Below are 26,319 nucleotides of genomic sequence, written 5' to 3' on the forward strand. Positions count from 1 at the left end.
ATTTTCCATTTCCCTCCTTCTCTACAGACCTGTCATTCCTTCCTAGTCTTTCCCTTTTTCCCTTCCACCACTTCCTTCTTCTCTTCAGGCCTCTCCACTCTCCACAGGCCTGCCCTACTCTGCCCCATTGACCAATTGCCAACCTTCTGCTCTCCCTCAGCTTCCCCCCTTCTCAGGTTTATCCTTTCCTGCTGTCTCACACTTTCTTCCATCCAGGTAACTCCCATTTTTATCTCCCCTTACAATGCCCTGAAAATGCAACTTATATATAGGTTGTACCCCTCCTCCCTCCAATGGATCTCAAGACTAACAGCTTTCAGCCATCACTTCCAAAACTGCCCAATGCTCAATCACTTCTTGACAGCTCACCGTGTGAGGCTTGACACCTCCACCTTTGGCTGCATTCCCCACACTCTCCGGTGGGCCAAGCCAAGAATTTATAATGAATATCGGCTCCCACAGATAATTCTGGCCCCACTGGTTATTATAGTATCCTCATAGTGAATTAGAAGAAATTGAAATTGTCTATGTCACTGTTATATTACAAACTTGATGAGACATCTTTAACTCTTTGTGACCTCATCACCTCGGAGACATCACAAACTCTTTGTGTTATCACATTGCCATTGTACCAACATGATCACATTGTGAAATCCCAAAACTATTATGACTTCAGAAGCTTTGAAAGAAAGCATGGCCTTTGTGACATGACAGGCCTTTTGTATACTCTTATCCTCATGTTGAGCTAATAACAATTGAGATCAGGCATGCCATTTAACATCGCAAAACCTTTGTGACATAATCACCAGTGTAACATCACATTGTCATTATGATAACATCAGCCCATCATGACATCATAAAACAACAATGACATCAAATCACATGTAATTGTGATGTCACAGATACATTGGAATGCCTATTCTGTGATCTCATTCTATTTCAAATATTGCTGGTGGGTTGATATCAGAAATACATTGTGACCACATAAGCATTATAATATCACAATACCTTGATGACACCACATTGCCATTATTATATCACTAATGCACTATGACATCACAAAACAGTCTTATCCTCATAAATTTTTTGACATGCTGCCAGTGTGATCTCTTTGGCCTCCCTGAGTTCATAAATTGTTTAACTCATAATACTTCAGGCATGACATGTGATATCAAAAATCCACTGTGATATCATGACCACTGTGACATCACACTGCCAGATTTCTTGACACTGAGTCACATGAGGACAACACAAACGTGTTAAGACTCATTACACTTGTGCCAACATATGCCTTTGGATACATGATTATCCATTGTGAACTTATTGTCAATTAGAGATCTGGCATGAGATTGTGACATCACCAACCCATTGTCAAATCACAAACTTATGTGACCTCATCACCTGTATGGCATCACCATTTGTAACTTCAAAACCATACTATCTCATGTAATGGTAGCATCACATTGTCAATGGGATATCTCTGTCTCATTGCATTTTCACCAGCCTATTATGTCCTCATAATATTTTACAAAATTCATGGCCTTTCTGACTTCTAGCTCCTTATGTGAACTCGTATCTTCATTGTGATCTAGTAGAATGAAATTGGACATGTAATGGTGATATTACACATTCATTGTGACATCACTATCCAAGTGTGACCTTATCATCACTTGACATCACAAACCCATTGTGACATCATATTGCCACAGTGATATCATGATCACCGTGTGACATCCCAAAACTGTTGTGACCGCTTAGCACCTTTGAAAAAGCACATGGTGTTTGTGATATCATGGTCCCTTTGGGTAACCATGTTGTCATTATGAACAAAGACAACTGACATCAGACTTGCCAAATTACCATTACAAACGCATTGTGACATCACCTCCAGAGTGAGATCACATTGTTGTTATAATACCATCAACCCATTGTTACATCCCAAAATGACAATGACATCACATTTTCATTGTGAGGTCCTAGAGACAATGCGATTGTCTGTTCTGTGATTTCATTCTATCACAAATGTGGCATATAGGTTTATTTCAGAAACCCATTGTGACTACACCATCATTGTGACATTACAATCCCTTTTTGACCTCATATTGACATTGTGATATGATTAATGAAATGTAACATCACAAACCTGTCTTGTCCTCATAAATTTTGTAACAAGCGACTACCTTGGCCGGGCTGGATGCGGAGAGCTAAATTCAGTCTCAACCATGAACCCTCAGGCCTCCAAAGAGCAGTTTAGCCATTTGTTAACAGGTCTGCAAACAAACAACCGCCAAAATAATGATCTCCAAAGCTCCACACTTCAAAGGACAAGGCTGTTTTCCTATCTCTTCATTCTCCTTCTCTACAGATCTGTCTTACCTTTCAGCTCTTTTCATTTTTTCCTTCCAGCATTCCATTCTTCGCTTCAGGCTGCTCTGCTCTTGACAGGCCTTCCCTGCCTTGTCCAGGTGGCCAGTTGCCATCCTTCACCTCCTTCTCTCTCTCAATTTCCTCTCCTTCCAGGTCTTTGCCCTCCAGCAGTCTCATCACTTCTTTCCATCCAGGCCTTTAACCTTTTTCTCTCCCCTTCTCTTGCTCTGAAAATGCAGCTTATATATAGGCTGTACCCTTCCCCAACTGCAATAATTTCTTGTCTTCCAGTTTTCAATTATCACTTACCAAATGTCCATGCCCAATCACTTCTTGGCAGCTCACCATGTGGGGCTTGACATCCTATCTCCTTCAGCAGCATGTCCTGCTCCCTCCAGTGTCATGCATCCCCCCTTTCAATTGGTCCAGATTAGGAGGCCATGACTATCTGTTCCCGTGGATTATAGGGGCACTGCTGGTTATTACAGTGTCCTCATGGTCAACTAGTAGCAATTGAAATTGGACAAATCATTGTGATATTACAAACTCATGACATAACTAACCCATTGTGACCTCATCACCACTGTGACATCACAAACCCATTGTGACTTCACATTGTTGTTTCTGATACCAAGATCCCATTGTGACATCTCAAATCTATTATAACCTCTTATAACATTTGAAAAATACATAGCTTTGTGATATCAGAGTCCCTTTGTGTACAGAAAGCCCCACTGTGAAATATTGACAATTGAGAATCAGACATGACATTTTGACATCCAAAACAGATTGTGAGATCATCATAATTGTGACATCACATTATCATTTTTATACCATCTACTCATTGTGAAATCACAAAACTATAATGATAGAATTATAACTTCACATTGTCATGGTGATATCATAGACACATTATGAATGCCTTTTCTGTGATTTCATTCTATTTCAAATGTGGCATGTAGGTAGATATCATAAAAAATCAGGAACTCATAATCATTGTGAGATCACAATCCCTTTGTATATCATGTTGCTATTGTGATATTACTAAACCACCGTGATATCACAAACCTATCCTCTCATGATAACTTTTGTGACATGCTGCAATTCTGATACCTTAGGCCTTATTGTCCTCATAATCTGTTGTTGACCTCATTAGATTTCATAAATGACATTTGATATCACAAATTCCCAGAGACATCATGATCATGTTGGCATCATACTGCCAGATGTCATATCCATTGTGTCAAATTCTGACATCACAAAACTTTTAGGATTTCAATATATGTGTGACAACACATACTTTTAGAGAAACCACAGTCCCTTTGGGAACTCATATACTCATTGTAAGTTAGGACAATTGAGAATCATAATGTCATTGTGACATGCCCAACACATCACCAATATTTTGTGACCTCACCACCAATGTGGAATCATCAACTAATAGTGACACCAAAACAATATTTTGACATGATGTAATGAGTTGACATTGTCATGGTGATATCACTCTCCCATTGTTCATTCACAAACCTAAAATGACCTCCTAACATTTTTAAAAATTCATGTCCATTAGTACTTCCAACTCATTCTGTGAACTTGTATGCACATTGTGAAATAGTAACAATTGAAAATGGATTTGTGTTTAGATATTACAAATCATTATGACGTCAAAAGCCCATTGTGACCTCATCACGACTGTGTATCATAAAGCTATCATGACCCCTATGTACCTTTGAAAACACACATGGCATGTGTGACATCATAGTCCCTTTGTGTACCCATATCCTCATTGTGAATTCATGACAATTGAATTCATATATGCCATTGTAACATCACAAACCTTTGTGACCCCATCACCAGTGGGACAACACATATTCATTATTACACAATTACCTCCTTGCAACATCACCAATTTACAATGACCTCATAGCATTATGACATTTATTGTCATTGTGATGTCATAGTCACATTGTAAATGCCTATTCTCTTATTTCATTCTATTTCAAATGTGGCATGTGGGTTGATGTCAGAAATATATTGTGATCTTATAAATATATGGCATCACAATCATTTTGTGACATCACAGTGCCATGGTGATATCACTAACACACTGTGATATCACAAACCTGCCCTGTCCTCATATGTCTTGTGATGTGCAGCAATTGTGATGTCTTAGGCCCTTTATGAGCTCGTAATCTGTTTTCAACCTTATAATATTGCAGTTATGATATATGATATCAGAAATCCACTGTGACATCATGACCATTGTGACATCACACTGACAGACATCGTAAACGTTGTGTCACACTGTGACATCACAATACTCCTCTGACTTCATAAAGTTTGTGAAAACACATGACTTTGGAGATACCACAGTCTGTTTTGAACTCATATTCTCTGTGATTTCATGACAAATGAGATCCGTTATGCCATTTGGATATCACTAATCAATTGTGACAACATAGACCCCTTACCGTATGGCATCACCAATTAATTGTGACATCAAAACCTTTTGTAATGTCACAATGTGACACGATGATCATGACATCTGTCAGTGTGATGTCACAATGGTCATGATGTAACAGTTGATTTCTGTTATCTCAAGTCATACATGAAATATGAGGTTGATAACAAATTATGAGGGCAAAAAGGTCTAAGATATCACAATGTCAGCATGTCACAAAAGTTATGAGGACAGGAGAGCTTTGTGATGTCACATTGTGTTAGTGATATCACAATGGTACTGTGATGTCACAAAGTGATTATGATGTCAAAATGGTTTGTAGGCACAAAATTGCGTTTCTGATATCAACTCTCATGCCACATTTGAAATACAATGAAATCACAGAATAGGCATTCACAATGTGTCTATGATGTCACAATGAGAATTGTTGTCATAATGCGATTCTGTCATTGAGTTTGGTGATGTCACAATGAGCTGATGCTCTCATAATGAAAATGTGATGTCACACTGTTGAGGATGTCACGAACAATTTTTGATGTTATAATGGCATTTCTGATCTCAATTGTCATTACTTAACAACAAGGATATGGATACACAAAGGGACTGTGATGTTGAAAAGGGCATGTGATTTTCAAAGGAGCTAAGAGGTCATAATAGATTTGAGATGTAACAATGGAATCATCATGTAACAATGACAATGTTGTCACAATGGCTTTGTGATGTCGTGGCGGTGATGATGTCAAAATGGGTTTGTGATGTCACAATGAGTTTGTAATACCACAATCAAATTTCCAATTTCAATTGCTACTAGTTCACAAGGAGGATACTGTAATAATTAGCAGTGCCAGATAATCTATAGGCCCATCTCCTGGCCAGCTGGGGAGGACAAAGAATGCCACCAAAGAAGGTGAGGCATCCTGTGGGAGGGACTGGTGCATTAATCACCATGTGTTGAGCTGTTAAGAAGTGATTGGGTTGTGGGCAGTTTGGGATGTGATAGTCGAAAACAGGCAGTTGGAGTGGAGAAGGGGTACAGACTTTATATAGGCTGCTTGTTCAGAGCAATAGGTGAGAGAAAAAGGAAAAAGTCCTGGAAGGAAAGAACTGGTGTGATAGCATAAGGGGAAAGACCTGGGTGGAGAGGAAGTTGAGAGAGGGCAGAAGGTGAAGGATGGCAACTGACGAGCCCTGCAGAGCAGTTCAGGTCTGTGGAGAGTGGAGAGCCCTAAAGAGAAGAAGGAACTGGTAGAAGGGAAAAAGGAAAAGACCTCGAAAGAAGTATAGGTCTGTAGCGAAGGAGAAATAAAGAGAAGAGGAAAAGAGGCTGTCCCTTTGATGTTTAGAACTTTGGATATCATAATTTTGGGGGTTGCTGGTTTGGAGAGCATTTATTATATAAAACGTATCTCGATGGATTTTCTTGAACTATAGAGGTCTTAATTTTTGAAGACTCCATCGAGATAATCCATTTGGATTGCATGAGGCCTTGGCCCCAGGGAAAAATCCCCATAGGTGTGTGTCAGCCTTCAGGGTTGAGATTCTACCTCGAGTGTTTGTCTCCGGAGGTCCAACATGGACAAAAATCATTTATGTACCTCTAGAGGTACATCTTGGCAAGCTTGCCAGCTTGTTTAGGACCCCTCTGGAAGCAATTTGTGGCTTCCTTGGGACTCCATTTGGAACCTACTTGAGAGATAATGTAGGGCTTCCATGGGAAGCCATCTGGAACCTCATCAAGAGTACATCTGCAACTTCCTTGAGAAGCCATCTGAGACCTATGCTGGAGGTCGTCTGGGGCCTTCTCCAGGGGCCATCTTGGACTTTCTCCAGAAGTCATCTGGGGCTTCCTCAGGAGGCCACCTCAGACCTCTTCAAAAGTAGTCATTGGGGCTTTCTTAAGAGGCAATCTAGGACCACCTCCTGAGGTCATCTGGAGCTTCTTTGGGAGGTCATCTCAGGCTACCATGATGAGAAATCTATGACCGTCTTTGGACATCATCTGGGACTTCCTTGAGAAGCTATATAGGACCTTCTCTGGAGGTCATCTGTTGCTTTCTCAAGAGGGTTATTTGGAACTTCCTCTGGAGTTCATATGTGGCCTCCTTGAGTGGCCATCTGGGAGCTACTTGAGAGGTAATGTCAGCCTCATTGAAAAGACATCTGGAAACTCCTTTGGAGATTATCTGACACTTCCTTGGGAATCAATTTGGAACCTCCATGAGAGGTCATCTAGGGCCTCCTAGGGAGGACATATGTGACATCATCCAGAGGTCATCTGTGGCCTCCTCAAGACACAATCTGGGACATTCTCTCTGTCATCTGGGACCTCTTGTAGAGGTCAACATTGAGAGGTATGACACATGTGGGTTAAGTGTCTGTGGCTCTTGGTCTTTGTATGTATGCTGATAGTTCTATCTGTGTCCTGCATACACCTGTTTACTCCTTTTCTCAGAATGGGAGAACAAGGCCTTAGGTTGTCATATCCAAAAAATATTCTCCCCCAGGTTTACAGAATTCCTCAGAGGAAGATGCACTGATATACTCTCTCTCCTATTCTTTGCCATCAGCACCTCTAATGTTAAGTCTTCCCATACCAAAAGTGGTTACTTGTACTAGTCTGAGGTGGTATAATGTGGTATGTTACCCTTATTACCTTTGAGACAGGAACATGGAGGAGATGGTGGGCAAGCCCTATTTCTAGTATATGTTCCCTTTACAACTAGTGACCTGTATAACTGGAAACAGCAAAATCCATCCTTTTCAGAAAAAAATGGGCTCATTACTTCATTAGAGACAGTAATTTTCACACACAAGCACATCTGGGATGAGTGTCAGCAAATTTTACAGGCACTTTTCACCTGGTAGAAAAGGGAGTGAATCCTGCTTGGTGACTTGAAGGTGGTCCTTCGACCAGAGAGTAGCCCCACTATTGATCAAGAAAGTCTTTCCATAGACTTACCCAAGCTGAGACTAACAGCAATTGAGGTATGGAGGTGCTTACCTATTATTACCAGGTTCTGTTAGCAGGGATAACGCAGTGTCTAAAAATCCAAATCATCAATCTAAGGTAGGTGGGATGGTACAGTTCCCCAGTGAGTACCCTAATGCTTTTCTGAAACTTCTCCCAGAAGCCTATAGGACATATAGGCCTATAGATCTTGAAGCCCTGGAGAATGAAAGAGCCCTAAATATGGCCTTTGTTCCCCAGGCAGCCCCAAATATTAGAAGAAAGCTTCAAAAGTCAGAAGGTTTTGAGGGAAAAAGTTTATTCTAAGTATTGGAAGTATTCTAAGTATTGGAAGTAGTTGCCCAGAGGGTGTTTGTTAACAGAGATACACGGGAAAAAGAGTCTAAGAAGAGGGTTTGAGTTTTGGTAGGAGCACCATAATAGGGATCAAGAAACTCTTGGCAAAGACAGTACAATTCATTTCCAAATGGCAATAGGGAACCTCTAAGAATACATCTGTGTGTTTATTGCAAACAAAATGGACATTGGGAAAAGAAATGTCCAAGGAGGAGAAAGATAGAAAATGACAGGTTAATTAATCACATTAACCACCTGGAAAATGTGTTCATATCTCTGGAGAAACATGCAAAGGAGCTTGGGCCTCTGAATTCCAGCTATGTTCAATTTAAAAAGCAGCCCTCTGAACTTCAGAAATGTGGCAAAGAAAAAATTCCACCCTTCTATCTCAAAACATAGTCTTATAAAAGACTGTGTCTCCAATATATGCCAGTCAAAACCCACCAAGAGATTAAAAGCACATAGAAAAGCACATTGGAGAAAACAGAGAATTATTTGACGTGAAGAAAAGATTTGAAGATATAAATTAGGAACTTGTGAGAGTCAAAAATGAGAAGAAAATCCTCAAAAGGAACCTAGAAAACACTCAAAATCAAATGAAATTCAAGTACATTAGCCTGGGTGAGCATGAGGCAAATTAGGGGACCACAGGTCAGAGGCAAACAGAGCACAGGACAGCAATTTTGCCATCCTTGCTAACCACAAGTGAGGCCAAGAAGAGATCCTGATGCTGCATTAAGAAATCATTGCCATGAAAAAGGAGCTGGACCTCATATAAGAATGTATTAGGCTGAAGTACATGTCAATTATAAGCTTTGAAGAGTGTCACCAGAAATTCAAAGCAAAAGAGAAAGAAGGAAAGGGTAGTTAGCAGAGAAGATGGGGAAGTGCTGTGTCATAGAAGATGAGGCCAAGAAAAGTGAAAAGGAAAATATCAGGCCCAAGTTCTCAATTATTAACTAATGCCCTAGGAATAAATTGGAAGTTACAATCCATTTATAAGCCTCAGAGTTCAAGCACTAGAAAGAATGAATATGACCTTAAAGGAAACTTTAACTAAATTAAATACAGAAACTGGCAATGGCTAGGTAGGCCTCCTCCACTTCACTCTCCTTTGAGCAAGATGTAGCCCTTATGTTAATGGATTCAATCCCTTGAAATACTTTAGTGTAGAACACCCCCTTGGGTTCCTAAAATTAGGAAGGCTATATTAACAGAAGTGTCTAACTACAATCTGCAGGTTTTACAACATATTCTTTTATGTACCTATCCTTTGGTAACCAAGGCCCAACGGCCGGATAAGAAAAAGTCCAACTGAAGGGGAGGGACCAAGAAAGTGATGGAACAGCAGGGAAACACCACAGCTCTCTCCAACCAAATACTGAGTTTGGATTTCAGTGCTCTGTTTCTCCAAGTGACCCACAAAAAAAAGGCAATTAATAAGAGAGATAAAGGAAGTGCAAAAAGAAAAGGGAAAAACCTACAGAGACAGTAAAGTGGGAAGACCCTTCCCCCACCCTTTGTTGGTGATGGTGCTCCACGTTGCGCAGCTTAAGTGACCGGGTTTTGTGCCAAGCTGCTTAAGTGCCCCGGGTCTGGACCCTCTGAGGACCACACACCCACAAGCATCCCAAGTCTCCCAGGAGACTCCCAAGAGCTGTGCCAACCCAGAATATACAAACAGAAATCTCAGAAGGCAGAGCTGGAACAACAACTCCCCTCACCCTCTCTGGTACAGCACCTCTGCCTGCCTGGTACAAGTAGCTCAGCCCAGTCAGGAGCAGTAGCAGCTGTCAACAGTGGCAAACGACCCTAGTCTCTCAGGGTGGCACCTCTGTCCTGCTGGTGTAAATAGCCTAGCTTAACCTGGAACAGCACCAGCAGCTGTCAGTGCTGGCAAACCACCCAGAATTGGAGCACAATGCCTCTTGGCACTTGCCCAGACCAGCCTGGGGCGGCAGCGGTGGCTGAGGTGGGGACAGCTACAGTGAACAAGTCCAGACCCGTGGTGGTTTGTCCCTCTCCATACTGGCCTGCATAAGTGGCCCAGCCTAACCTGAGACAGCAGCAGTGGTTAACACCTGACTTGTGGTGGGGTGCCTGGCTTGCATAAGTGGCCCAGGTGATCCTGGGGCAGTGGCAGCAGCTGGGGTAGTGGCAAAAGCTGTGGCAGCAGCAGTGGCATCAACAGTGGCAGCAAACAACTCTGGACCCGTAGTGGGTGTGGCACCTCTCCATACTGGTTTGCATAAGCAGCCCATGGTGGCAAAGGTGGTGAACAACCCCAGAAAAGACTCCCTGGGCTGGCTTTGAACCTGAATACACAGATCTGAGCCTCCTGAGTAGCTAGAATTAAAGGTATTCACACCAGTAGAGTCTTCCTCTTGCAACCCCCTTAACTTTTTCTAAAATAGATAATTTCTTAGTTCATACATGGAATTTAAGCAAATACGAGAGGATTGACATAATACTCTGTATTCTATCTGAGCATAGTGGAATCTCCCAGACTTTCCTGCCTGGGCTGGCTTTGAAACGTGATCCTCACATTTAAGCCTCCTGAGGAGCTAAGAGGACAGGTGTGAGCCACCTGTGCCTGGATGATCTGGCCTTACACCACAGTGGACTAGGAGCCCCTGAAATCTTTTCTTTAATTTTCCTGTGCTAGTTTTGGGGCTTGAACTCAGAGTCTGGGCTCTGGTCTCTAAACTTTTTCCTTCAAGGTTACCACTTTACCATTTGTGCCACAGCTCCATTTCTGGATTTTGGTAGTTAATTGGCAAGAAGAGTCTCATTAACTTCCTCTCCTGAGCTCGCTTGACCCTCGATCTATATCTCAGTCTCCTGAGTAGCTAGGATTTACAGGGGTTGAGAACTGGTGGCATTGGGCTAGAAGCTTTTCTAAAGCAGGAGTTTTTCCCTGTGTTTGCCCTGACTCCTCCATTCAAAGGAGGGCTGAGGGTCAGGAGTTGTGAAAACAGGTTTCCAGTCACAGGAAATGGCTTTGGGTCCCTGATGAAAAGAAAAGCTAATCGTCACCCTGGACGCTATTCTGGGACTCCACCCTCTGCCCTGTGACTCAAGTCAACGTTGACCCAGACTTGAATATCCTGCCAGACTTTTCTGAAGCCATAAAACCTTCATACCATTCATACCACCTGCGCTACAACACACCTCAGGACCTTTGCCCATGCTACACTTTCTGCCTGAGGCTCTCTGTCCTGTACCCACATATTAGAACTACTGTGAAATTTTGGCACTGGGTATATCACACCTTGGAGAAAGTCTGTCCTTCCCTTCTCCATCTTTTTTTTTTTTAATATTGAGTTGCTAGAGATGGAATTTGTGCAGGCTGACTGGCAAATGCTCTATATTGGTGTATATGTGTGTGTGTGTGTGTGTGTGTGTGTGTGTGTGTGTGTGTGTGTGTGTGCGTGTGTGCGTGTGTGCATGTGTGTGCGTGTGTGTGTGTGTGTGTGTGTGTGTGTGTGTGTGTGTGTGTGTGCCAATCCTGGGGTTTGAATTCAGGGCCTGGATGCTATCCTATCCCTGAGGTTTTGTGCTCCAGGCTCGCACTGTACTACTTGAACAACAGCTCTTCTTCTGGCTTTTTGGGTGTTTAATTGGAGAAAAGTTTCTTAAATTGACTTTTCTGCTTGCAATTAGGATCCTTCCTCCTGAGTAGCTTACAGGGGTGAGCCACCAGCACTGCCCTCTACCCTACCTCTTACCTATAACCTTGGCCCTCCTCTGAGTCCGAGAAGAATATGTCTCACCAGGCTCAATTTTTTTTTGCCCAGTCTTGGTGCGTGAACTCCACGCTCATACTTGGGAGAGACTCTAAACATGTGAAGACTGTGACAAATGTTTCCATTTAATTATGTATCATGTTTCAACACTTAATATAATGTTAATGAAAAATGAGTCAATGTCCTAAATTTTTGTGTATAATTTTATAATAGATGTGCCAAATATAATATTATGTGTATAATAATACTAAATACAATAATCAATAAATGAATCAAAGAAAAATACAATACAAAATCAATAATAAAATTTTAATATGAAATTAACATACATATATAAGTATATATCATGTATTACACATGTATAGAAATATTTCTTCCATTGCAGGGCCATCATTCAGGCCCTGGGAACTCTATCCTGAATTTCTTTTCCTCAAGGACAATGAGCTTCACATTCACCCATGGTACAAAAGAGTTACCTGGATGGTGAGCTCAAAAACTAGCAATGGCAGAAATACTGGCCCCAGTTCCAAGACAGACTTAATTTTTTTAATGGAAGCAGTTATGATTATTCAGTTCCATACTGAGCATTAAAAAAATAGTGTAGAGTTTTGTACAGCTATTCAAACATCCTGCCCTTACTTCCAAAGTGCTTCTCTGAGAACTACATTGTTTCTCTTTTTTTGTATGCTTTTTATTGTAAAAATGTTCTACAGAGGGGTTACAGTTCCAGGAGCAAGGTAATGAGTACATTTCCTATTGATCATTGTTTACTCCTCCTGTGTTTTTCCCCTATCATCCCTTCCCTCCCATCTCCACAACTACATCCCCTGCTGAGGTCAGTGACTTAGTTTTTCATTTTTGGTTGGCACAAGGTTTGAACTCAACTAATGGCAACTCTTCGCTCACATTGCTACAGATTTACCAAGACCCTGAGTTTAAATCCCAGGCTAGAAACGAAAACTTGCAGAAATTCCAAACTAGGGAGCTTTATTTTTTTAATTTAGTTAAATAATTATACATATATATGTATATATATATATACATATACATATATATACATACATATACATATATATATATATATATATATATATATATTGATTTTGGCCAAGCATGGGGCTTGAACACAGGTCGTGGAAATTCTACTTCAGCTTAGATATGCCTTAGCTGGGGTACGGTCTCTGGACCCATAGCCGATCATGGGTTCCTGGGCCCAGAGGGCTTTCAGGAAGAAAAAATTATTGGAAAGCACAAAAAGTGGTGACCTGCAGAGAGCTGGGGTTTTACGATTTTTTTCTTTGGACAGTGACCATCCTGTGTCTGAATGACAAAGCTGCAATATGGACTTGAGCTGCCATTGCTGGTGGCTGGTGGGCTATCAGTGAAGCCATAGGCCAACCTGTCAACGTAGTCCCTGGGTGAAATCGTAGTTCTGACATCAATCACAGGAGATCACAAGAGACTCATTCTTATGCATAGGAATACTGATTAAAAGAGTAGTTTATTCATCGGTCTACTCTAAAGTTGGATGCAGTAATCCTAGAATGCTGATTGAGCTTAATTAATAGTTTATTAAGCATGAAAAGAGCAATATTCCTTCAATGGCGGTTTAATAAATACCTAAGAGTTGGTAGGAACATAGTGGGTGTCATTCTATCATACATAGACAGCTATGGAACTCTTTACAAATATATATATTTATTTGTATACCTCCCTCTGCCTATCCATGTATCCCTGTTTTGGCCAAACCTGTGGGTCGATCTCAGATCCTGGGAACCACTTGACATCTTCATTGGCTAGAGGCTGCCATGCTCAAACTCACCCAATCTTGAATTGGGCCTGCTAGGCACTAAGTTCAGGTCCTGGCACTGCCAGGCATAATGGAGAACACATCTAACATCTAAATGTTATGTGACAGGATGTAAACAATGTAATAAATGGTATAGATGTCATCAGAGTCAATAAAATAAATTCTAAATAAATGAATGACACAAGAAATAAAATAAATAACCACACCAAACACAATATGGACTGAACATCTGTAAGGAAGTATAAATACTATCTTTAAAATATATATAAGGAGGGCTGGGAAGGTGGCTCAGTGGTAGAGCTCCTGCCTTGCATGCATGAGGCCCTGGGAACAATTCCTCAGCACCACATAAGCAGAAAAAAAAGCCGGCAGTGGCACTGTGGCTCAAGTGGTAGAGCACTAACCTTGAGATGATGAGCTGAGGGACAGCGCCCAGGCCCAGAGTTTAGGCCCACAAGTGGCCCCCAAAAAAATTATATAAGGAGAATCTTTTCTACGCCTGAGGCTTGAATTCAGTCCCCCTATGCGGAGGGAATGGCGGGAGATCTTGAGGTACTAGTTTCTGGCCTGGGAAGAGTCATGGAATGTGATTGATCTCATCCTTGAATGAGTAGTTTGTGCATGATGCGAGTAGGAAATGATAGGCAAGACTCATGGAGTATCGATTATTTGTAAAGAAGTTGATGAAGCATGACAATAATCATCACAGTCATGAAATGGAGGCATCAGTAAAGATCCAAGAATCTGTATTCATGCAGACTGGATTCCACCACAGGTTACCATCTCTCCTACTCTATACAAATGTGTACTTATTTGCATACTACCTTCAGCCTATGAATGGATGACTGTTGTGCTACCCGCTCTCCCCTGGGAGGGGGGCTCAATCGCAGGTTCCAAAGGCTGGTGTGCTCATGTGGACAAATTCACCACTTGGTCCTGCTAGGCACCGAGTTCAGATTACCCGACCTTCCAAAATATTTATCTTCATGTCAGAAGTCAATCATTGCACCTGTTTTCTTTCTGTGCAAGTCCTGGATCTCAGCTAGGATGGACAATGCTTGAGCCACCCTGTGGCCATGGGAATAAATTATTATCCATTTCAGCCCAGTTATTCCTGTCATCATACACTCAAGAAAATACACAATACACCCATGAATAGCATACAAAATAAAGAGAATCACTACACTCAATGCACGATGCAGTCCACACACAGATGTGAATATACATCCCATGTTTCAATGATCATTGAGGACTATTTTGGCCTTCCTGGGGCTCGATCTCAGTTCCTGGGAATGGCCCAGCTCCTTAGTGGCTCACAGTCTGGTGTGATCACGTGGACCCATTGGGCAGTTGGGCCTCCTAGGTCCAAAATTTGAATCCCAGCACTGCCAAAAATTCACCCTGATGTAAGAAGCCAGTCGTTGCACCTGTTTTCCTGTACTGTGCAAGTTCTGGGGCTCAGCTAGGAAGGAGAATGTATATGCAACTCTATAGTCATGGGAATAGGTTGTCATCCAGTTCACCACAGTTATGTTTGTCATCCTATACTCAAGGAAATACACAATACATCAATGAATAAGACACAAAATAGAAAGAATAACTACACTGAATGCAAGATGCATACCACACCTGTAAATAAAGAAAAATCCTATGTTTTAAAAAGGTGGGCTTGTTATTTTGTCCAGTGCTGGGCTTCAAATCAGGCCCTGCACCAGGCCTGACATTCTACTCTTCAAAGATGGTGAGCTTCCCCTTCTCCCACAGTGCAACAGAGTTACCCAGACCTGAGCTAAAAATCCCACCACTGACAAAAGATTCATACTGATGTCAGAAACTAAAAATCCCAGCACTCACAAAAGATTCATACTGATGTCAGAAGCCAGTTGTTGTGCCTTTTATCCTCTCCTGTGAAAGTCCTGGGTCACAAATATGATGGAGAATGCATGTACAACACTGTAACCTTGGTAACAGGTTCTCATCCATGTCAACACTGTCATAGCAGTCACCATACTTATTAAAATACACAATACCTCCATGAATTAGAGACAAAATAATGAGAATAAATGCACTGAACCCAAGATGCTAACCAAACATATATGTCAATATAGATCCTTTGTTTAAATTATGAATTTCTGACTATAGTGGACCACCCTGGGGATCAATGTCAGATTTTGGGATTGGCCACACTCCTTAGTTGCTCACAGGTTCAGATGATCACCTTGACTGATTGGCCAATTTGTTTTGCTCTGCCCTGAGTTCAGATACCAGCACTATCAACAAGTGGATCGTGGAGTAAGAAGGAGAGTGTGAAACTTTTTTTCCTTTTCTCTGAGAATCCTGGGGGTAAGGCATGAGAGAGAACATTTCTACAAATCTAGATGTTCTGTGATAGGTTGTCATCAATGTAATAAACACATTGAGTACATAAATGAATAAAACAGACGATACAGGGAACAACCCCACCAAACATGTATGGACTGAACATCTATAGGTAAGTATAAATTCTATATTTACAATATATAGAAATACTATGTTTTCCAAGTCTGGGTCTTGAATTCAGGACTAGTGAACAGACCTGACTTTTTTATCTTCATGAAAGGTGATATTCCCGTTTATGCATATTTCTGCAGATTTGCCCAGAGCCTGAGTTAAAATCCAAAGCCTGTAAGAATAAACTGTGTGAATTGCAAGCTGGGGAATGAATTTTTTTCTCAGCATGGGGCTTGAACTCAGGTCGTGGCAACTCTGCCTCACCTTTGATCACACTAGGATGGGGTGCAGCCACTGGACACACAGGTGCTTCTGGGATTCTACACCCCCACGTGTTGCAGGGAAAACAATGCACAGAAAAAATGTGCCATTTTATGTTTTCTTCCTTTGCACAGTGACCCTTCTTGGTCTGAATGACACTGTTGCAAAGGGTACTTCACCTTGCATTTCTGAAGGCTGGCAGACAATCGAGAAAGACATAGGCCCACGTGGCAACATAGGCCCTCATTTCGAATCCCCATACTGACACCAACCAATGGCAGGAGGTATTAAGAAACTGGTTCCCATCCAAAGGAATAACACTGGAATTTTGTCAATGTCACAGTTGAATGAGTTGATCGTGAATGATGATCCTATAAAATTAAACAGCATCATTTCAGAAGGCTGATTGATTTTATTTAATATTTATGAAGCATTAAAAGAATATTATTACTTACAGGAACACAATAATTTCAGGACACTGAGTCCTTTCATTAATATTTTAAGGATGAAAACAATATCATTAATAACATGGACGCATAATAAATACCCAGAAATTGGTAGGAATATAGTCTATATAACTGAATAATGTATAAACATCTCTGGCAGTCTATAACACACACACACACACACACACACACACACACACACACACACACATATATATTAGCATACTGCCACCTACATGTCAATCTGTTCTTATTGGGTTAACCCCTGGGGCCCGTTCTCAGGTCCTGGGAACAACCCGCACCTCAATTTCCCCCAGGATGGCATGTTTGCACTCACCCATTCATGAATTTGGCCTTGTAGGCCATGAGTTCAGATGTCAGTGCTCCCAAACAATGAATCGTGGAGTAAGAAGATGATGGTGACACATGGTTTCCTTTACTGTGAATCTTCTGTGTGTCAGGTATGAAGTGGAATACATATGTAGACCTATATCAATGTTTTATGTGCTATAATAGTCAATACAATAAATGGTCAATACATGAATAAAACAAAAAATAAAATAACTACACTGAATGCAATACGGAGTCAACATATGTATAAATATATAAAACATATATGTAAATTGTGCATGAATAGGGTGTTTTCTAGTGCTGGTGATCGATTTCAAGCCTAAGGAACAGACTTGAATTTCTTGACTTTAAGGAAGCAAACTTCCTCTTCCCACACAGTGCAACAGAGTTACCCAGACTATGAGTTCCAATCCCAGTCCTGGTAGAAAAATGTCACCTTTATAGTATTTGAGGCCCAATTCTTAGGTATTTCATTATGCCTCCATTTGATGAATGTGATTGCTTAAATGCTTAATAAAATATTAACTAAAATCAATCAGTGTCGTGTAATATAATTGTGTATAATTTTATCCTAGAATCATTCAAGAACTGTTCATTCAATCATGACTTACATCACATTCCATTGGTAATCATATGGATAGGAACAAGTTTCTTAGGATCTCCTACCATTTGGAGGTTGCAAGACCAGGATTTGAATTGTGGGCTCCAGCTCCCACCACTTCAACCCGAGGATCGGGAACTCACCAGTCTGTCCAAGAACATCAACAAGAACAATGATTAGGCAGGCACCAGTGGCTCTCAGCAGTCCTCCTTGATACTTACAAGGCTGTGATGGGAGGATCATGGTCACAGTCACCCTAAGCAAGAAAATCCTTGAGACCCCTGTCTAACTTCAGTGCCAACAAAGCCAGAAACCTTGTGGCTCTAGTGTAGAGGACCAGCCTTGATCAAAAGCAGCTCATGAACTGTGCCCAGATCCTAAGTTCAAAGTCTGGGACTGGCAACAAACAGAACTACACAACAATCTGTGTAGCCATCCAGTTAAAGCAGGTCACCCTCTTCTCTCCAACTGAATTGGACAGAAATTCCTGGGAAAAAGGCTGGGAGAACCACTGTCATCTTGACTCTGCCCATGCTGCTTGCTTCACAGGATTCTGGCCACACCCCCATTCTTTCTGACCAATGGGATACAAGAATGGTGTCCATGCCCACATTCCATGCTGCCAGGTAGCACTGGGATTCCCTCTGTTAGTTTACACCACTACCAGCAGTTCAGGAAGGTAGAAGGGGCTGAGTCCTGAGGAAGATACTCGAGGTGACTTTGGAGTATAGTAGAAAATTGATGCTCCCACCCCCACCTGACCCCTCCCCTCCCTTCACGCAGTGCCAGGTTTAAAACCTCAATCAATGTCTAGCTGCCAGCCGGCCTAAATCCCCGACCTGGTCCCTGCCCCTAGTCTTCTGCTCTGGGCCCATGTGTCCACAATGCTGGTGCCATCGCTGCTGCCCCAATTGAAGCAGCTGCCAACAGCTTCTCCCAGCATCACAGGTGAGTTTCTGTCCCAACAACAACCTACCCTGGGTCAAACACCCCTCTTAGGGCACCATGACCCCCCTGCTTGTTTCCTCTCCACGGCGCTGATGAGCCACCTTTCTGTCTTGAGGATTTCTGAGATAGAAACTAAAAATATGCTCAGGCTGGGCTGGATCACGGTCCTCCTATGAAAGGTATGCTCCACCAGGCCTGGTCCTCTGTAATTGGGATGGTAGACATGTGGTGTCATGCTCAGTCATCGGTGTAGATGGATTATCCTAAACTCAGTCCATAGCAGCGGATTTTTGACCACACGTGAAGCTCTTGGTAGGGCCTCAACCATTGGACCTCAGTCTCCTCACAGGACAGTTGTGAGGAAACAAGGGATTTATACAGAGCGATCTCTGGAAAAGAGAGGGAACGGCCTTCAGATAAGGTTTTGGCAATTCTGTGAGCATATGACAGGAAGATACCAGAAAGGGCTCAGGTGGGGCCTGTTATTAATCATGCAACAGGTGTGGGATTATGAACCGAAATATGGCTCTCTTTCATTATTACCCTATCCCAATGAGGAAGGGGATCCTTCACTTTGTTCAGTTTTGCAGCTGGGGAAACCGAGGCACACAGAAGCCAGGTGACCTACTTATGACCTCAAGTTCACAGGAAGCTCGGCCTGAGTTCTCTACCATGCTCTCTAGGACAATGGGTGCTATTCAGTCCACTTCTTGTGGTGGGAAGTCCACTTCTTTCAGTCGTGGTTCTTGAACTCTAGGATTGGGCACTGTTCCCGAGCTCCTCAGCTCAAGGTTAGCGCTTTATCACTTGATCCCACAGTGCCACTTCCAGTTTTCTGGTGGTTCTATATAAGATTCTCAAACACGTTCCTCCCAGGGCTGTCTATTAACCATGATCCTCATATCTCAGCCTCCAGTGTAGTTAGGATTAGAGTTTTATGCCACTGGCACCCGATTTAAGTGTAATTCTGATTCTCTCTCTCTCTCTCTCTCTCTCTCTCTCTCTCTCTCTCTCTCTCTCTCTCTCTTTCTCTCTCTCACACTGTCACTCTCAGGAGCGGGTAGAATGGGTGCTGTAGGAGGTGGGCCAACTTCCCCAGGTAGCTGGAACCCAAGATGGCCCACTCATTCTGGAGCTGGGCTGTTGGTCGGGAGTTGTCTCTTTCTGCATGTTGATACATCTCCATGAGATAAGCCCTCTGAGACCTTGCAAGTCTGTCAGGGTTATTCATTTTCCATCTAGCCTTACTGGATTTATTATATTGTATTCTTTTCTACATTATTTTCTAACACCTGGCCAATATTATGGTACATAGTTACTGAATGAAAATGTAATGTCAACTTAAGAAAGTCATTTAGGGCTCTGGGAATGTGGCTTCACGATATGATGATTGCCTAGCATGCATGAAACCCTGATTCAATTCCTCAGTACCACATAAACAGAAAAACACTGGAAATGGTGTTGTGCCTCAAGTGGTACAGTGATTGCCTTGAGCAAAAAAGCAAAAAAAAAAAAAAAAACCAAAACCAAAAAACATTTAATTAGAAAATGCAAAACAAAGAACCCATACTTGGAATATATAATTGCTCCTGCCATACTGACACCTGACAATAGTCCATAATTCATGTACTTTTTCTAATATTAGGATGTTGTGTTGAAAAAAAAGTTTTGTTCATTAGGTTACAGCAATTAATGTCTTGAATGTGCTTAGATGTCAGGTGAAGATTAATTCTGGAAATTCAAAGATTCCAGGTTTTTTTTTTTTTATTTTTTTATTTTTTTATTTTATTGTATTTTATTTGAAAACATACTGTACAGAGGGGTTACAATTACGTGGGCAGGAAAATGCATACATTTCTTACCAAGCATTGCAGCCTCCTCCTTTGTTTACCCTTAGATTCCAGGTTTTTGAATGGTCTCTGCTAATCACAATGAGAAGGGTAGTCTAAGTGAGATTTGGAAATCTTTTTGGTTATTCATGGCACCACAACGGCAGAGGCAAATTAACAGTTGTGACAGAAGAGAAGGAATAACTCCAGAGTTAATGAATAAATGATAGTTACTAATGTATGCCAGAAATGTTTATAGAGAACAATTTTTGGTTATTGAACAAATAGTTATCAAATAGTCTTATTCCTCATTACCTTTAGCATTCTAAATCTCTTAGGCTACTTCTTAATGTCTGTGTAATACATGTATCTCCTTCTGTGCTGTTTTTTCTTACCTTAACTTCTTTGCTTTCTAAAAATCTCAGTCTTTCTATATTTCTCTATGAACATTTCCTGATACTAAATACACCTACTCAGACAGCAGAGAATGCTAATTAAGGGTCCCATAGCTCATGAGTCATTAATGAAACAACATAGAAAAGGAGGACATATTTATTGTTACCTCAAATTTTCTGAAAAGCTGCAATGCCGTCATTTGATTCAAATTTCCATTATTTGTCTACATAGTGTCATTCATTGCACATAAATGCAAATATGAGCTGGGTGCTGGTGGATCACACCTGTAATCCTAGCTATTCAGGAAACCAGAGGATTGTGGTTCAAAGACAGACTGGTCAGGAATGTCCATGAGACACTTATCCTCAATTAATCACCAGAAACCCGGAAGTGGTGCTGTAGCTTAAGCGGTAGAGCACTCAATTTGAGCAGAAGAGGTGAGGGAGTGCGCCCAGGATCAGAGTTCAAGCCCCACAACCAACAAAAAGTGCAAATATTACCTTAAGTTTCCCCAAAAGGAAGGACAAGATCAATAATCTTCCCAAGCAGAAAAAAATAATTTCAAAATGATTCAGTGCACCTACTTTTGCTGAGTTATTTAAGTTATGGCTTCTTTGCTAGACATATTCTCTTCCTTTATAAATTGTCAAATACTAACTTTACAATAAACTTCATCTAATATTTTTTGTTTCAAAAGAGAAGTCTATACAGTTGATGTCACTCAGCTTTCTTACTATCTTAATTCAAAGCCAAACCAGGCAGGGGAGTCTGTCAAACTCTTACCGTAAATTGAACACCAAAATACCAGAAGTGGAGTTTTGGCTCAAACAGTAGATTACTAGCTTTGGGGGCAGGTGGGAAGGAAAGACAACTGTTGAGGGACAGGATCCAGCCTCTGGGTTCAAGCCCCAGAACCAGCACAAACTAAACAAACAAGCAAACAAAAATCCCAGATTTTTCTTTGGGGCCCTCCTTAAAGGTGTACTGGTCAGAGAAAAGGCTTCTTTTGCTGATCATATTGACTGGATCCTGATTTTTTGGAATCCTTATTACTCTGGAAAACTCAGGACCAGACCAAAGGAATTGATAACTGACTCCTGCATCGAGAATCATCTCAGGGGTGAAATATCCATCTATAAGACACTTTAAAACCTCTATGTCTTTGTTTCTTTGCAGGAGAACACTTTTAAAACAACGTTATTTCCTTTTGTTCTATACTGGCCTTCAAATGGTACATTATTTCTTTTTGTAACACTATGAACTAGAAGTTTACAGAAAAAATTTATATAAGTAAAGAACACACTCAAAAAGCCAGGGACAGAGTGTCCTTCAAGCCTTGGGATACTTTTCTTGTACAGTAAAAAGGAAAGCACAAGGTAACTTGAACTTTGTTTTTCCTCTATGTTCCATTCCTCTCCTGGGGTCAGTTTCCATATCCAGTAACAGTTACTTCCAGTAACAATCGATGGTGCTGCTTGAGGTATAATGAATGTTTTCTGGCTTCACTGCAATAAGACTAGAACACCTATGGACCTGAGGTAAAACGTGTTTCAAAAACAATTTAGTAAAGAGAAAATATGTAATTTATATTGCTTTAAATATATTATACATGAGTACATTGAGTTCAAACTTTGTAAGTTCTCTGTAAGTTAAGGCGAATTTTAAACTGGAAGACGGTTTTCAGAACATTCTTTTTGTGAGTGTATGTGCTGTTCATTATTTCCCAAGTGTACATGAGCTAACAGTAAGGAAACAATAGCAATAATAGGAGAAAGAGAAGTTCTGTTTTTAAGTATAAGGGTTCCATACAATATAGAAGACTACAAATAAGCAACATTGAAACAATAAAGCCAAGTCCAGTATGTAGATTTATGAGAGTGATATACAGAAAGCAAGACTCCTATGTGGAACATGAAGTATGAGCCACTCCCATTCTAAATCATGCTTGCTAATCATGCAACATTGTAGAAAGTAGAATGGAAGAATAATTCTGTTTTCAATGCAAGTCAGATATAAAAGCATGGATTTAACTGGGAAAATGTCCATCTTGTGAGAGCAGGGATTATGCTAGCAATAAACTTTTGGTTAAGATCTCATTTCTTTTTTTTTCTTTACACAGACACACAGACACACAGACACACACACACACACACACACACACACACACACACACACACACACACACACACATATATTTGTTGGCGGTGGTCTTGGTACTTGAACTCTGGGCCTGCGAGCTGTCTCTCTGCTATTCAGCTCAAGCTAATGCTCTACCACTTGATCCACATTGCCAATTCCAATTTTCTTTTAGTTAATTTGAGAAGAGTCTCTGGGACTTTTCTACCGGAGCTGGCTTTAAACCTCAATCCTCATATCTCACCATGACCCAGCTTACGATCACATTCCTAACAGTGTACACTCAAGATATGTAATGTGTCTGTTCATCTATCTTTATAAGAATTCTTTAGTTTAGGCTGAGGAGGTGTCTCAGAGGTACAGCGCTTGCCTCGCATGCATGAGGCCCTTGGTTCGATTCCTCAGCACCACTTAAGCAAAAAAGAAAAAAGCCGAAATTGGCGCTGTGACTCAAGTGGTAGAGTGCTAGCCTTGAGCTGAACAGCTGAAGGACAGAGCTCAGGCCCAGAGTTCAGGCGCCATGACCAGACACCCCACCAAAACAAAAAAAAAAAAAAAGAATTCTTGAGTTAAAAATCTGGGCTATAGCTTAGACATTACCCTCACAAAAATGTTTGTCGTTTAAAAGTTGATACTCCTGGAGAAATAAAACGTAAGAATGTAAAGGAGTCTGGGAAATTTCAATTGGTATCCAGCCTGGGCAGAACACTCTTTGCAACAGTATATAAAATTAAGCAGTCAAAATCTGGATTGGAAGAATGGCTCAATTGATGGAATACCAGTCATGAGCAAGATTGCTGAATAAGAGCTTGAGGCTTTTGCATATATACATACAAACATACACATACATCCAGAGGCACTTATTTGTGCACACACAAATACACAAATGAAACAACTCTCAGAATGTGTAGAAAAGTTAGAAAACAATAAATATATGTCCTGAACAAGACTAGAATCAAGTGATAATTTTTAATATTTGAAAGTCCTCAAATGAACTTCCTTCAAATAAGTTTGATAATATTACTTTGGTAGGGATCAGAGATAGTAAGAATCAATAATCATTATTAAAGGGATCAGATCCATGGAGGAATGAATCAGAGATCTGGCAGGTGCATCTGAAAATGTTCATATCCTGTATCAAATGTTAGAACATCTTTGAAAATAGTAGATAAAGTCTAAGCAGTCACTCTGGTGTATAATATCACTGAAGAAGTTCAGAATTGGTAGTCTGTATCTAGATTAAATAAACCAAGAAACTATGGCAGGCAGGGCAATGTGATACAAGCTTAGAATTCTAGCACTAAGATTAAGACAGGAGATTAGAGAATGGAATTACGTAGTGATATGTTCCCTGGACCAGGTAATTTTGTCTTAATAAAACAAAACAAACAAGAAAGGAATACATAGTTGGACATTTGGGCTAATTTTGTCATTATGTTTTGAGAAGTCAAATTTCCTGTTGAAATGCAACTCATACTTAATCCTCACATGTGTTTTAAATTCTCTCTTCATTACAGAACATTCTTAGATGCAAAATGACTCATGATTCCCATCCAAAATTTGAAAAAATAAGTTATCATCATTCTGTTGTAACCCAAAGAAATGATGAAGAATTACACAAGCTTAAGCTTGGAAAAATAGCAAATTTCGTCTAATGAAGGATTTTGAAGATCTTGCTAAATTAGAATTTAGATTTAAAATATTTTGGTTTTGTTTGTAATTTTATATTCTATAGGATTCTACAAAATTGTTTTTAAGTAGAGGGTTTAATTGACATTCACAAATGATTTTGCATTCTATGTGCCTAGAATATTCTTTCAAGAACTTGATTAATAGATAATTCCAACAGTTCATGTATGAAATGATAATGTGAATGTTGTAGACAGAGTTGCCAACAAATTGATGATATTAATTTATAAATTTAGAATAAGAGCAATTTTTGGAGTCTTTGGTATAACATGGGATGAAGAGAATAATCGTGTGACATCTTCTTTCTTCTACCTGTATGTAACACAGGAAGCAATTTCCTTAATTATTTGCTACTGTATACACTGAGAAAATTGTTACATTTGGGGTTTGATTTTATTTTTGTTTTTCTTTTATTGGTTTGTCCTAGCGCTTTTACTCTGGGCCTGGACACTGTCTCTGAGCCTGTTTATGCTCAAGGCTCGTGCCCTACCACTTCAACCTCAGTGCCACTTGCGTCTGGCTTTTGCTGAGAAGTTTATTGGAGATAAGAATCTAGGGAATATTCTTGCCTGGGTGGGCTTTCAACTGTAATCTTCCGATCTTAGCATCCAGAATTTATATGACAGCTAAAAATTATAAATATAAATAATATTTGCAAGTGTTCTGATCTCAAAAATACCAGTGGGGGAAAATGATGCAACCCAGTTTATTGTGGTGTTCTTACCAGAACATGAATGGCATCACATTAGCAGCGATGTATTTTTTCACAATAGAGATAAGCTATTCATCATATGAATTAAGGGAAGTTTGAGATGCACCCTAAAAGTTGGAGAATTTTGGGCTAGGATGACTCTATATCATAAATATTGGTATTGGTGGTCATAAAAATAATAGCTTATTGTGATAAACAATTGCTTACTCTTGAAGAATTAATTATTACCGATGCTACATAGTTTTATCTTCTACCAGAACATGGTTATTTTTCTGTTGTCTCTCAATCTGTAACACCCCATTGGAAAATGCATCTATTGCAGAATTACATAACATGCAAGCCGGTATTGTTTTGAATCTCTCAGGTACGGAATCTTCAGAATTTGAAAATGAGTAATTACTAGTCATTCGAATGTTGACAAACACATATATTCTGTCTTCTTAACAACTTATTTACTTTTACAAGTTATTTGTTTCCATAGAATTAAACTGTTTTCGCTTTTAGTATGAGAAAGTACTATATTTATTCTTTTTTCAAAATATTGGTAAGTATATTGTGAAAATATTGTCTAGTCGGATAGCATTCAAGTTGATGGCCCTCTGATTAAAAAGGGGTAATTAATTCAAATTAGACACCAAACAGTATGGATTTTTAAAAACTTACTACATAAAGAATAATATGTACTTTACCAATACAGTGAAATTTTATTTCATGCAGCTTATTTTTTAAATTTAATTTTATTGTCAAAGTGATGTACAGTGGGGTTACAGTA

Source organism: Dipodomys spectabilis, unplaced genomic scaffold (assembly GCF_019054845.1).
Source record: "Dipodomys spectabilis isolate Male_0828 unplaced genomic scaffold, ASM1905484v1 ptg000052l, whole genome shotgun sequence".
NCBI classification, from domain to species: Eukaryota; Metazoa; Chordata; class Mammalia; order Rodentia; family Heteromyidae; genus Dipodomys; species Dipodomys spectabilis.